The sequence below is a fragment of the Apodemus sylvaticus genome, chromosome 1, assembly GCF_947179515.1.
Source record: "Apodemus sylvaticus chromosome 1, mApoSyl1.1, whole genome shotgun sequence".
Taxonomy (NCBI): Eukaryota; Metazoa; Chordata; class Mammalia; order Rodentia; family Muridae; genus Apodemus; species Apodemus sylvaticus.
The window spans coordinates 180327048-180332560 of record NC_067472.1 but is presented as its reverse complement, the minus strand read 5'-3'; the positions used below and the strand labels follow the sequence as shown (position 1 = coordinate 180332560).

At 45.2% G+C, this 5513-nt stretch overlaps 1 non-coding gene across 1 annotated transcript; it reads right to left on the bottom strand.

The window, feature by feature from the left end:
- Positions 1 to 1537: 1537 nt before the first annotated feature.
- On the bottom strand, positions 1538 to 1644 carry LOC127677027 (U6 spliceosomal RNA). The gene has a single exon (XR_007976430.1). It is a non-coding gene; the product is annotated as a U6 spliceosomal RNA (small nuclear RNA).
- Positions 1645 to 5513: the final 3869 nt, after the last annotated feature.

Genomic DNA, 5513 nt, shown 5'->3' with positions numbered 1-5513 from the left:
ATTAAAGTGAACCTATGTTGTCCCTAGAACTGGTAGGATAAGTCATTGCCTCAGCTGCAGAACTCTGAGGGTTATAATTACCATGTGACAGGAGTCAGTTCCCTGTGAGGCCCCAGCTTCCCACAGGCTCACATGGAGCCCTGTCAGCTCCTCCCCTTTCTGTCCCACAGGTGCCTATGGTGTCCCACAAGATGGCTCTTCCCAACTGGCTGGATTGGAGGCTCTTAACAGAGCTAGTCTCAACAGATTGGGGACCAGGCTCCCTGGTCCTGGTAAGACACAAGAGCAATTGCAAACTGGCTGCTGGTCCTTCCAGGAGGTTTCTCAGTGCATGATCAGTGAGGCATGAGTTCTCCTTTACCTCTGAGGCCTCATTTGGCTTTCTCTTTGCAGGAAAGAATTAAAGCCAGCCACTTTTGTTGATGGGAACCTTTTTGCTCTCAAGGAGGACTCAAGGGAACCACTTGCCTGCTCACCTGCAGAGATGTAGCAAATCCGACCCCTTCCCCCACGGTGTCTAAAAACAGAAATTCAACAATAAAAGCCTTGCAATTCACAGGGGAGCCTGGAGTTTTAGATCACAGGTTGGCCTCACTTTTTAACCTCTGTTGAGGACCTGTTCACCAGCTTAGAGTCAGAAAATAGCATGAGTCATGTGGCAACCTCAGTGTGTGAGTGCTCTCCAGCCTAAAGTCACCCAGTCTATAGGATTTGTCCCTTCCTAGAGCAACACCCCAGAGACCTAATCATCCTGCTTCCTCATGACACCATCTCTAATGTTACCACACTGGGGACTAAATTTCCAGCACAGGAACAGGGTACAGAAGGAAACCAGATTCAAACCAAACAGCACAGGAGGAGGCCATCTTGCATAGACTGAGGCCTGATGTCTGTGAACCAGGCCTCCAACTCACCAGTGTCTAGCCACAGCTTGCTTCTGAATGGGGGGCCTCCTGCCTCTCTGGGGCCTATGGGTGGTCTAAAGACTGTCAAGTTGATGTGACTTAACTCTCCTCACTACACATGAGGAACCTGGAGGCTTGTCTACCATGCTTCTTTCTAGAGATTTAAAAAAATGAGTGTCTCCATCTGTTGCATAGCTTACAGTTCTGCATTGCTGTTCATCACAAAAGAAGTCAGGACTGAAACTCAAGCAGGTCAGGAAGAAGGAGCTGATGCAGAAGCCATGGAGGGATGTTCCTTGCTGGCTTACTTCAGCCTGCTCTCTTATAGAACCCAATATGCCAGCCAAGGGATGGATCCACCCACAAGGGGCCCTCCCACTTGATCACTAACTGAGAAAGTGCCTCACAGTTGGATCTCATGGAGGCACTTCCCCAACTGATACTCCTTTCTCTGTGATAACTCCAGCCTGTGTCAAGTTGACACACAAAACCAACCAGTACAATTAACCCTTGTCAACTTGACACAAACACATCACTACTAAGCCTCAAACCTTACTTTCTTTTTTTTTCTTTTTTTTCTTTTTTTTATTCGATTTAATTTATTTACATTTCAAATGATTTCCCTTTTCTAGAAAAATATGGAACGCTTCACGAATTTGCATGTCATCCTTGCGCAGGGGCCATGCTAATCTTCTCTGTATCGTTCCAATTTTAGTATATGTGCTGCCGAAGCGAGCACAACCCTTACTTTCTTATTCATCCCCAAGATGTAAATTACTTTAAAAGTCCCACAGTCTTTACATATTAAAAGGTCAATCTCTTTAAAATGTTCAATATCTTTAAAATTCAAAGTCTTTTAAAAATTCAAAGTCTCTTAACTCTGGGCTCCACTAAAATACTTTCTTCCTTCAAGAGGGAAACATATCAGGGCACAGTCACAACCAAAAGCAAAACTCAAACTCCAATGGTTCAATGTCTGGGATCCAACTCATGATCTTCCAGGCTCCTCCAAGGGCTTGGGTCACTTCTCCAGCTCTGCCCTTTGTAGCACACAGCTTGTCTTCTAGGCTCCAGCTGCCTGTACTCCACTGCTGCTGCTGTTCTTGGTGGTCATCGCATGGTACTGGCATCTCCAAAACACTGCTATCTTCCACTGTAATTAGGCTTCACCAATAGCCTCTCATAGGCTCTCTTCATGGTGACAAGCCCCTGCTCCTAAGCATGACCCCATCAAGACCTGGGCCATCAACTGCAACTGAGGCTGCACCTTCACCAATGGCCTTCCGTGGTCTCTCACTGTGTGCCAAGAGCCTCAGCTGCTCTTTGTGACCCCTTCATGCCTTAAAAACCAGCAGCATCTGGGTGACTCTTACACAGTACCAAATCCAGCGACAGCACAAAATACAACTGTGGCTATCTCTGGAAGAGAGCCTCTATGCTCTCAGAAAACACTTCCCAGAAGATTTAACCTCAGTGATGCTGGTTTCTTCTTAATCACCACTAATTTCTTAGCTTAAGCTAACCACTATCAATAGTCCTAGTAACACAAAGGTTTGCTTTAGTGGTTCTGGTATCTTGTTAATCACAGCTGATTGTTTAACCCGAGCTAACCAAAACCACAGAATCTTCACAATCAAAACATGGCCCTAATAAGAGTCTTTAATCTTCCCTCTGAAATTTCACAGGTCAGGCCTCCATCTTCTGCAATGTTCTCAACATTATCTTCCAAGCTCCTACACAACATTACACCAAGTTCTTAACACCGAATGGATCATCTGACCCAAAGTTCCAAAGTCCTTCCACAGTCCTCCCCAAAACATGGTCAGGTTGTCACAGGGATACCCCCACTACAGGGGTACCAATTTGTCTTATTCAGGGTTTCTATTCCTGCACAAGCATCATGACCAAGAAGCAAGTTGGGGAGGAAAGGGTTTATTCAGCTTACAATACTGCATTACTGTTCATCACAAAAGAAGTCAGGACTGGAACTCAAGCAGGTCAGGAAGCAGGAACTGATGCAGAAGCCATGGAGGGATGTTCCTTGCTGGCTTGCTTCAGCCTGCTCTCTTATAGAACAAAAGAATGCCAGCCCAGGGATGGTACCAACCACAATGGGCCCTCCACCTTGATCACTACTTGAGAAAATGCCTCACAGTTGGATCTCATGGAGACACTTACCCAACTGAAACTCCTTTCTCTGTGATAACTCCAACCTGTGTCAAGTTGACACACAAAACCAGCCAGGACAGAGTGAGAGCGCTGGATTAGTGTTTCTCTCCACTGTGTGTCAAATACCTGAGAGAGGGAGCCTAGAGGGGGGATGGTTCATCTGGCCTCAGCCTCCGGAATTGTCAGTCCAACATAGCGAGGGATGAAGGATGGCCTGGTGGGATGGCAGTTGGGGTGATGGTAGATCACAGAGCAGAAAGAACTTCATACTGGTACTTTCTGGTTCTCTCCCTTTCCCCTTCAGGCTCCTCCTCTGCAGGCTTTTGTCTCATACTATACAATGGGCCTTCTATGCCTCAGCTAATCCTCTTTGAAAAGTAACTTGCAGAGGCATTCAGAGCTGTGCCTCCTTCGAGGTGACTCTAAATCTAGTCAATTTGACCAGTGAAGTCAAGCCATTAGGCTTGGAGGAGGTGAGGGGGATTTTCCAAGAGTCTAAAACTTCCACTATGCAGATTAAAACATCTCTAAAGGTCTGGAGCGTTGAACCATGCCTTCCTGGATGCTGCCATGCTTCTGCCTTGACCACAATGGACTGAACCTCTGAACCTGTAAGCCCGCCCCAATTAAATATCTTTTATAAAACTTGCGTTGGTCATGGCATCTGTTCACAACACTAAAACCCTGACTAAGACAACATCTAATGCCTGATTTTTTAAATCTTCAACACATGAACTTAAACTATTTTAATTCTTTCTAATTAAGACTTTCTTTTACTATATACCAAAACCACCTCCAATGACACACATAGCCATATGGAATTTTATTGTTGGTAAATTTTATATTTTTCATAATAATTTTGTAAATGGTATAAAAAGTAAAGTGTTGGTTTCCCCCGGGATAAAGTCATGTGAGTGACCCCAGCTCAAGGGATGGTTTCTTGCCCAATAATACTTGCTTGAGATCTTGGCCTAGGCTACCAGGAGCCTGTCACTAAGGAATGAAAGAAAACAAAACAGATAAATTGCCACGAGAACTATGGCTCAATATGTTTGCTCTAGCCAAGAGTTCCACGATCATTTCCAGAAGACTTCCTTCCTTTAAAGTCTAATGCCTCAGTCTGTGGAACTCATCACACAGATTCTACTGGAGTTGGTGTGCCACTGCCCAACTATTTTGATGCTTAAGGCTTATTGTAAATATAAAGGGCATGAGTGTGTCTGTCATCTAACAACTCAATGATCTAGGAAGTGTCAAAGCATGGGATTTTTGCTATTTTTTACTACACATGAATCCATTCATTGTGTGGAAATACTTTAGCCAACTATCCTCCCTTAATCTGCATTAGAGAGTTTATACTGGGGAAAGGCCTTACAAAGGCAGTGGGTTCCGGAAATCCCTTAGGTTTATATTAACCCCTGCTCAGCATTAGAGTGCACATAGTAGAGAGAAACCTCACAGGTACAATGAGTGTAAAATGCTCCTCCCACCCCTTCCAAGGCTAACCTCTTTTTTGTTTGTTTGTTTGTTTGTTTGTTTGTTGTTCTATTTTGCCTGTTTTATTAATTAGTTCACCCTGCTCACTGCCCCATCTCACAATCCTTCCTCTCATTCCTCATCTCCTTATGGTTTGAGTGGGTGGGCCCCTCTTGGGTTACCTTCCCCTCCAGTACATCATCCCTGCAAGGCAATGAGCATTTTCTCCCACTGAGGCCAGACAAGGCAGCCCAGCTAGAAGAACATATCCCACAGACAGGCAGCAGCTTTTGGAATAGCCACCGCTCCAGTTGTTCCAGACATACATAAAGACCAAGCTGCACATCTGCTACATATGTGCAAAGAGGCCTAGGTCCAGATTGATGACTTAGTCTCTGAGAGACCCACAGGTCCAGGTTAGTTGACTCTGTTGGTCTTACTGTAGAGTTCTTATCCCCTTTGGGGCCAGCGTTCCTTACCCTTATTATGTAGGTGTACCCAAGCAGCGGTCACTGTTTTGCAGTGGGTGACTGCATCTGTCTGTGTCAGATGCTGTTTGGAGCTTCTCAGAGGACAGCCATACTAGACTGGTGTCTGAGAGCATAACAGATTATCATTAATAGTGTCAGGGATTGGTGCTTGCCCATGGGATGGGTCTCAAGTTTGACAGGTTATTGGTTGGCATTCCCACAGTCTTTGCTCCATCTCTGAACCCCACCAACTTCTCTGGGATCTTACTACTGTGAACAGACACCATAACCAAGGCAGCTCTTATAAGGACAGCATTTAATTGGGACTGGCTTACAGGTTCAGAGGTTCAGACCATTATCATCAAAGCAGGAACATGACAACATTCAAACAGACATGCTACAGGAAGAGGTCTACATCTTCATCTAAAGGCTGCTAGCACAGTACTGGCTTCCAGGCAACTAGGTTAAGTGTCTTAAAGTCCATGCCCACAGT